Below are 10,519 nucleotides of genomic sequence, written 5' to 3' on the forward strand. Positions count from 1 at the left end.
ACAAATACGAATTTGTACAAATTTAAATGGTGCTGTATAAAAATACTGTCTACACTGTTATGTGATACTAAAAGCTTTACAGTCTTACACGCCCAAACTGGTGCCTATACAGACTTCACCCAAAACTATACGCCAGTAATACTTTGTAAGTTAGATAAAATAGATTTGTAAGTTTAATAATTATTATATTACTGCTAAATAAAAAAAGATAAACGGCCATTTGATGAAGTGACCCTTCAGTTTTCAGTGTTGTTCAGCTTAACTGTTGGTTACCAGTGAACATTTTTTATAGCAATAAATTACACTATTCAAGCGTGATGTACTGTATTATAGTATTTTCAGTTTGATACTTTAAGATGTATTTATTTTTGGCAATCACAGCTGCCAGTATTTCACAGTGAACTGGCTGTATTTACAGAAAAATACTTCTATACAGCAATAATGTTTTTACACAGTGTATCTCTGGCAACCACAGCTGCCAGTGGTTTACTGTAAATTCCACTGTACCGCAATACTGCATCTTTAATAAAAATACTGTAAAAAGAAAAAAACAATTTTGCTCTTACCTTTACAGCAAATACCTGTACTTCAAACTACAGTGGTGTATTTATTTTTATAGGACTTTACTGTAAATAAACACAATGTCTTTTACCGCAAAACATACAGGCAGGGAGCGAATCTTACCGTATTGCAATAAATCTTGTGACCATATTTTTACAGTAAAGTTCTGGCAAACAGACCTGCCAGTTTTTTACTGTAAATTTAACAGGGTTTTTTTTTACAATGTTGGTTTGGGATGATTTTTGATGCTGAGGTCAAGATTGAACTCGATTTATGTGTGTTAAAATGTTTGGATTCAGCAAAACTGTAATTACATATTACACAGATTGCTTTGGCTCAGAACAATACACACTGTATTATAACACAGACTGCAAAGCAGCATGTCCACGTGCTACACTGAGCTACAAACAATACAGAAGCCTGATCTGCCTCATATAAAACCCCAAACAAAATAAAATAATCTAATTTGCCTCAAATAAAACATCAAACAAAATAAAAAACACTAATCTGCCTCAAATAAAACATCAAACAAAATAAAGAAATCTAATTTGCCTCAAATAAAACATCAAACAAAAAATCTAAACTGTCTCAAATCAAACATCAAACAAAATAAAAAAATCTAATTTGCCTCAAATAAACATCAAACAAACTAAAAAGAACTGATCTGCCTCAAATAAAACATCAAACAAAAATAAAGAAATCTGATCTGCCTCAAATAAAACATCAAACAAAATAAAAACAATCATCTGCCTCAAATAAAACAGCAAACAAAATAAAAAAATCTAAACTGCCTCAAAACAAACATCAAACAAAATAAAAACACTCATCTGTCTCAAATAAAACATTAAACAAAATAAAAAAATCTAATGTGCCTCAAAACAAACATCAAACAAAATAAAAACACTCATCTGCCTCAAAACAAATATCAAACAAAATAACAAAAAATCTAATGTGCCTCAAAACAAACATCAAACAAAATAAAAACATCCATCTGCCTCAAATAAAACATCAAACAAAATAAAAAAATCTAAACTGCCTCAAATAAAATATCAAACAAAATAACAAAAAATCTAATGTGCCTCAAAACAAACATCAAACAAAATACAAACACTCATCTGCCTCAAATAAAACATCAAACAAAATAAAAAAATCTAAACTGCCTCAAATAAAATATCAAACAAAATAACAAAAATCCAAAGTGCCTCAAATAAAATATCAAATAAAATAAAAAAAATCTAAACTGCCTCAAATAAAACATCAAACAAAATAAAAAAGGTTAATTTGCCTCAAATAAAACATCAAGCAAAATAAACAAACACTGATCTGCCTCAAATAAAACCATATAAAAAATAAAAAAAATCTAATCTGCCTCAAATGAAACCTTATACAAATTAATAAAAACCTAATATGCTTAATATAAAACCTTATACAAAATACAGAAACCTGATCTGCCTCACATAAAGCCTCATACAGCAGATCTTCATTTTAAAAATAACTAAAATATTAATATCAGCTGATTAAAATGTGTGCAAAATTTCCTTTTCTGTCATGTTTCTTGGTTTCCACAAAAGAAGTTAAATGACATTCTGAGGTTTACAGGAGACGCAATGAACAATGAGATGAGATTAAGCACAAGGCTTTGTTCTGATTTATTTACTGTACTGAAACAGCTGCACTCTTACAGACAGACTGTACAAAACTACTGATTATTACTGTTATATCTTATATATAAAACTAACACTATTACATCATGACCTATAGCAGTTTTACACACACGGACTACACCCCGCTCTGTCACTGTCTGTGTTCTGTTCAATCATGATGAACACATCAGGCAATAGAATGACATCACAGCAGTTTGACTATGATGTCATTGGAAATACACTCTTTCGTTCTTTGACAGACCGCAAATGTGCAGAATGTGTTTCATACAGAAGCAAAAGGGTCCGTTAAACCTGAAACTGCGCTCGGCCAATCAGAGCTGAGCAGCTGAGCGCGGTGTTTATGTGTCTTTTCACTGGACAGATCACGAACACGGCGCTTTAACAGCTGCGGGATTATTTAACAGAGATGTCAGAAATCGTCTCTGGACAGCTCGAGCAGCAGGTGCGCGCCTTTACGTCATTAGATGCGTTAGAGTTCGGTTTTAGTCATGACGTCAGTTTAAAGCACAGTGAAGGTGATTCAGTAAAAACGGCCTACAGAGGATCACAATACATTCATTTACTGATATTAATAAGGTGGTGTTTTATTAACTTTCATCACCTTAAACTGAGGTAGATTTAAACTGGGATGTGAGAAAATAAAAGACCCCTCTTCCTCTTTTTGGTCAGAGAAATAAATATTAACCAGATATGTGTAAAATGAGTTTGTGCACCAAAATGCACCAAAGGAGAAAGACATGATTTGAAATAGTGTAATTATTGTTGTTTTTTTTATAATAAATAAGAATACAAAAATAACAAGTAACAACAACAACAACAACAACAATAATAATAATAATAATAATAATAATAATAATAATGTCCTCATGTCTCATCAAGTTCGTGTTAACTGTTTATAATTATACAGCTTATGCAATTAAAGCATCCGGGTAAACATGATATTTTGAGCTAATTGAACTTCTTAAACGACGTTAACAAACGAAAAATTTGTGTTTTATATTTCAAAAAGTATTTTTTAAATCAAATATTTGTTTTAACTTTTAAGGGTGCGTAATCTTTCAAAACGTATGATTTGGCGGGAGTTTAGAAGACCAGACGCTTTGATGTCAGCTAGAGGCGCGCATCAATCAGCTTTTGAAGTTGTCATGGTAACGCAGCGGTTTACTGTGAGGCTTTAAAGCTGAACAATGAAACCAAACCGATAGTGTGAGATCATCAGATCATGAACTGCAGAGACGAGCTGAGTTCACCGCTACACTGAACTCTAAAAATCAGGACTCTCTAACAGAACAACACACTGAACTGAAACAGTCAGGACTCTCTAACAGAACAACACACTGAACTGTAACAGTCAGGACTCTCTAACAGAACCACACACTGAACTGTAACGGTCAGGACTCTCTAACAGAACCACACACTGAACTGTAACGGTCAGGACTCTCTAACAGACCAACACACTGAACTCTAAAAATCAGGACTCTCTAACAGAACAACACACTGAACTGTAACAGTCAGGACTCTCTAACAGACCAACACACTGAACTGTAACAGTCAGGACTCTCTAACAGACCAACACACTGAACTCTAAAAATCAGGACTCTCTAACAGAACAACACACTGAACTGTAACAGTCAGGACTCTCTAACAGAACAACACACTGAACTGTAACAGTCAGGACTCTCTAACAAACCAACACACTGAACTGTAACGGTCAGGACTCTCTAACAGACCAACACACTGAACTGTAACGGTCAGGACTCTCTAACAGACCAACACACTGAACTCTAACAGTCAGGACTCTCTAACAGAACAACACACTGAACTGTAACAGTCAGGACTCTCTAACAGACCAACACACTGAACTGTAACAGTCAGGACTCTCTAACAGAACCAAGACACTGAACTGTAACGGTCAGGACTCTCTAACAGAACCACACACTGAACTGTAACGGTCAGGACTCTCTAACAGACCAACACACTGAACTGTAACAGTCAGGACTCTGTAACAGAACCACACACTGAACTGTAACGGTCAGGACTCTCTAACAGACCAACACACTGAACTGTAACAGTCAGGACTCTCTAACAGACCAACACACTGAACTGTAACAGTCAGGACTCTCTAACAGAACCACACACTGAACTGTAACGGTCAGGACTCTCTAACAGACGAACACACTGAACTGTAACAGTCAGGACTCTCTAACAGAACCACACACTGAACTGTAACAGTCAGGACTCTCTAACAGACCAACACACTGAACTGTAACGGTCAGGACTCTCTAACAGACCAACACACTGAACTGTAACAGTCAAGACTCTCTAACAGACCAACACACTGAACTGTAACAGTCAGGACTCTCTAACAGACCAACACACTGAACTGTAACAGTCAAGACTCTCTAACAGACCAACACACTGAACTTTAACAGTCAGGAATCTCTAACAGACCAACACACTGAACTGTAACGGTCAGGACTCTCTAACAGACCAACACACTGAACTGTAACAGTCAGGACTCTCTAACAGACCAACACACTGAACTGTAACAGTCAGGACTCTCTAACAGACCAACACACTGAACTGTAACAGTCAGGACTCTCTAACAGACCAACACACTGAACTGTAACAGTCAGGACTCTCTAACAGAACAACACACTGAACTCTAACAGTCAGGACTCTCTAACAGACCAACACACTGAACTCTAACAGTCAGGACTCTCTAACAGAACAACACACTGAACTGTAACAGTCAGGACTCTCTAACAGAACCACACACTGAACTGTAACAGTCAGGACTCTCTAACAGAACCACACACTGAACTGTAACAGTCAGGACTCTCTAACAGACGAACACACTGAACTGTAACAGTCAGGACTCTCTAACAGACCAACACACTGAACTGTAACAGTCAGGACTCTCTAACAGACCAACACACTGAACTCTAACAGTCAGGACTCTCTAACAGAACCACACACTGAACTGTAACGGTCAGGACTCTCTAACAGACGAACACACTGAACTGTAACAGTCAGGACTCTCTAACAGAACCACACACTGAACTGTAACAGTCAGGACTCTCTAACAGACCAACACACTGAACTGTAACGGTCAGGACTCTCTAACAGACCAACACACTGAACTTTAACAGTCAGGAATCTCTAACAGACCAACACACTGAACTGTAACGGTCAGGACTCTCTAACAGACCAACACACTGAACTGTAACAGTCAGGACTCTCTAACAGACCAACACACTGAACTGTAACAGTCAGGACTCTCTAACAGAACAACACACTGAACTCTAACAGTCAGGACTCTCTAACAGACCAACACACTGAACTCTAACAGTCAGGACTCTCTAACAGAACAACACACTGAACTGTAACGGTCAGGACTCTCTAACAGACGAACACACTGAACTGTAACAGTCAGGACTCTCTAACAGAACAACACACTGAACTGTAACGGTCAGGACTCTCTAACAGAACAACACACTGAACTCTAACAGTCAGGACTCTCTAACAGACCAACACACTGAACTCTAACAGTCAGGACTCTCTAACAGAACAACACACTGAACTGTAACAGTCAGGACTCTCTAACAGAACAACACACTGAACTGTAACGGTCAGGACTCTCTAACAGAACCACACACTGAACTGTAACGGTCAGGACTCTCTAACAGAACCACACACTGAACTGTAACGGTCAGGACTCTCTAACAGAACCACACACTGAACTGTAACAGTCAGGACTCTCTAACAGAACCACACACTGAACTGTAACAGTCAGGACTCTCTAACAGAACCACACACTGAACTGTAACAGTCAGGACTCTCTAACAGAACCACACACTGAACTGTAACAGTCAGGACTCTCTAACAGAACAACACACTGAACTGTAACAGTCAAGACTCTCTAACAGACCAACACACTGAACTGTAACGGTCAGGACTCTCTAACAGACCAACACACTGAACTGTAACAGTCAGGACTCTCTAACAGAACAACACGCTGAACTGTAACAGTCAGGACTCTCTAACAGACCCACACACTGAACTGTAACGGTCAGGACTCTCTAACAGACCAACGCGCTGAACTGTAAAAGTCAGGACTCTCTAACAGACCCACACACTGAACTGTAACGGTCAGGACTCTCTAACAGACCAACACGCTGTACTGTAAAAGTCAGGACTCTCTAACAGACCAACACGCTGAACTGTAACAGTCAGGACTCTCTAACAGAACAACACACTGAACTGTAACAGTCAGGACTCTCTAACAGAACAACACACTGAACTGTAACAGTCAGGACTCTCTAAGAGAACAACACACTGAACTGTAACAGTCAGGACTCTCTAACAGACCAACACACTGAACTGTAACAGTCAGGACTCTCTAACAGACCAACACACTGAACTGTAACAGTCAGGACTCTGTAACAGAACAACACACTGAACTGTAACAGTCAGGACTCTGTAACAGAACAACACACTGAACTGTAACAGTCAGGACTCTCTAACAGAACAACACACTGAACTGAAACAGTCAGGACTCTCTAACAGACCAACACACTGAACTGTAACGGTCAGGACTCTCTAACAGACCAACACACTGAACTGTAACAGTCAGGACTCTGTAACAGAACAACACACTGAACTGTAACAGTCAGGACTCTCTAACAGAACCAACACACTGAACTGTAACGGTCAGGACTCTCTAACAGACCAACACACTGAACTGTAACGGTCAGGACTCTCTAACAGACGAACACACTGAACTGTAACAGTCAGGACTCTCTAACAGAACAACACACTGAACTGTAACGGTCAGGACTCTCTAACAGAACAACACACTGAACTGTAACGGTCAGGACTCTCTAACAGACCCACACACTGAACTGTAACAGTCAGGACTCTCTAACAGAACCACACACTGAACTGTAACAGTCAGGACTCTCTAACAGACCAACACACTGAACTGTAACAGTCAGGACTCTCTAACAGACCAACACACTGAACTCTAACAGTCAGGACTCTCTAACAGAACAACACACTGAACTCTAACAGTCAGGACTCTCTAACAGACCAACACACTGAACTCTAACAGTCAGGACTCTCTAACAGAACAACACACTGAACTGTAACGGTCAGGACTCTCTAACAGAACCACACACTGAACTGTAACGGTCAGGACTCTCTAACAGAACCACACACTGAACTGTAACAGTCAGGACTCTCTAACAGACCAACACACTGAACTGTAACAGTCAGGACTCTCTAACAGACCAACACACTGAACTGTAACAGTCAGGACTCTCTAACAGACCAACACACTAAACTGTAACGGTCAGGACTCTCTAACAGAACAACACACTGAACTGTAACGGTCAGGACTCTCTAACAGACCAACTCAAACACTTAATCCAGTAATCAACATCTACTCCTGATCCCTCATCGCTTCTGGTCTCTCTGTAAAAAGCTCAGCGCATATGTTTGAGTCTGATTTGTGTGTGTGTTTGTGTGTGAGAAAGAGAGAGAGAGAAAGTCTGGGGTGTATGTGTGTGTGTGTGTGTCTGTGTGTGTGTGTGTGTGTGAGAAAGAGAGAGAGAGAAAGTCTGGGGTGTATGTGTGTGTGTGTGTGTGTGTGAGAAAGAGAGAGAGGGCCTGGGGTGTATGTGTGTGTGTCTGTGTGTCTGTGTGTGTGTGTGTGTGTGTGTGTGTGTGTGTGTGAGAAAGAGAGAGAGAGAAAGTCTGGGGTGTATGTGTGTGTGTGTGTGTGTGTGTGTGTGTGTAATCAGCGCAGGCCTCTTAGAGCGCCATTAGGGAAATGGAGGAGGACAGTGGAGCTGTAATCAGTGGCGGGGGGTCACAGCAGCAGAGGAGTGGACACACTCTGACAAACACACTCCTAAAACACATCGGCTCACTACAGTCACTAATAACATACATCCAACACTCAGACACACCTCAGACACCATAATAACACTGACATCCACCAACAACCCCAAACTCCACTCAGTCTCACTAATAACACACACTAACAACCTCCACTCATTCATAAACTGCATTTAGGACTCAGGCCCTCAATAAGAAATACATGAATAAACTATTTATTAATAAAAACACAAATAAGGGTCATTATAAATAGCTTCCATTCATGCATCCATTAAATACTAAAGACGTAAATGATATTGTCAAATATTTCTTTACAACCCCAGTTCCAAAAAAGTTGGGACGCTGTGCAACATGTAAATAAAAACAAAAGGCATTGATGTGCAAATCATTCAAACCCTATATTTCATTGAAAATAGTAAAAAAAAAAAACACCATATAAAATGTAGAAATATTTGCTCATTTTGAATCTGATGCCAACAACACGTTCCAAAAAAGTTGGGATGGGGCAACAAAAGGCTGGTAAAGTTGTGTAATGCTAAAAAAACACCTGGTGGTTAATTGGCAGCAGGTCAGTAACAGGACTGGGTGTAAAAAAGACAGAAGGCTGAGTCTTTGAGAAGTAAAGATGAGGAGGGGTTCACCACCCTGTGAAAAACTGTGCGAGCAAATAGCGCAACAATTCAAGAATAACGTTTCTCATAAAACAGCATAGAACTTTCACTTTTCATCATCTACAGAACATATTAATATTAAAAGATTCAGAGAATCTGGAGAAATCTCTAAATGCAAGGGACAAGGCCAAAAAGCAGTATTTGCTGACGGTGATCTTTGGGCCCTCAGGCGGCACTGCATTAAAAACAGACATGACTCTGTAGTGCAAATCACTGCATGAGCTTAGAAACACTTCTGAAAACCACTGTCTGTGAAAACAGTGCATCCACAAAGGCGAGTTAAAACTAAAACGCAATGAAGAAACCACAGATAAACAGGATCCAGAAACACTGCCACCTTCTCTGGGCCTGAGCTCATTTAAAATGGACTGAGGCGAAGTGGAAAAGTGTTCTGTGGTCCGATGAATCAACATTTGAACTTGTTTTTGGAAATCATGGACGCTGTGTCCTCCAGGCTAAAGACCAGCCAGCTTATTACCAGTGCACAGTTCAAAAGCCAGTATTCATGATGGTATAGGGGTGCATTAGTGTGCATGGCATGGGTGATGTGCACATCTATGAAGGCACCATTGATGTTGAACGATATATACATGCTTTGGCAACATCTGCTGCCATCCAGACGGCTTCTTTTTCAGGAAAGGCCTTGATTATTTTAGCAAGACAATGGTAAACCACATACTGCATGTATTACAACAGCATGGCTCTGTATTAAAAGAGTCCAGGTGCTAAACCGACCTGCCTGCAGTCCAGACCTGTCACTACTGACAGCAGTGTCTCCTCAGTTCCCAAACATTTACAGAGTGTTGTTAAAAGAATAGGTGATGAAACACAGTGGTAAACGTGCCCCCGTCCCAACTTTTTTGGAACGTGTTGTTGCCATCAAATTCAAAATGGTCATATATTTTTCAAAAAACAATAAAGTTTCTCAGTTTCAACATATAAAATGTTGTCTTTGTGGTATGTTCCTTTGAAAATGTGGTTTACATGATTTGCACATCATTGCATCCTATTTTTATTTACATTCTGCAGTGTCCCAACGTTTTTGTATTTATATATTTATACACTGCATTTCAGATCATCCATAATCAGATACATTATTAATAAAGAACATTAACAGAGCTAAACCACAGTCAGTAGACGGTTGTGCTAATTTTCATTTAAATGTGTTTGTTCAATTTGGATTTTATTTTTTAATTGAAAAAAAAATGGGCTTCAAACAAAACAAATTGTTGTTGTTGTTAATAATGATAATAATGATAATAATAATAATAATAATAATAATAATAATAATAATAATAATATTGAATAATATATTTTTTTTTTGTTTGATGTCAAAATGTTTTTCTAGCTAATGGTTAAAGACTGTTAACGCTTTCATATTTAACTACATTTTATGTTGAACTAAAATTTAGTACGAAAAGAAAAATATGGAATATATTTTATATAAAAATATTTCCAATCAGTTCCAAAGTGATGAGGTTTTGTTTAGCTCTACCTCACCTGAGCTCATAACAGTGTCCGTTTCAGCTATTTATTTATTTATTTGTTTTGTGTTTATTTGTTTATTTATTTATTATGATTACATTAACTGATTTATTCACAACCCAATTTAGATCTTTTACAATTTTTTTTTTAAATTAATTGCGGACAAAAGCCTGAACTGAAACGGATAAATATGACAAATAAGCATACATTTAATGTAATAACTCAGTGTCGTGACAA

Source organism: Colossoma macropomum, unplaced genomic scaffold (assembly GCF_904425465.1).
Source record: "Colossoma macropomum unplaced genomic scaffold, Colossoma_macropomum, whole genome shotgun sequence".
In the NCBI taxonomy this organism is placed as follows: domain Eukaryota; kingdom Metazoa; phylum Chordata; class Actinopteri; order Characiformes; family Serrasalmidae; genus Colossoma; species Colossoma macropomum.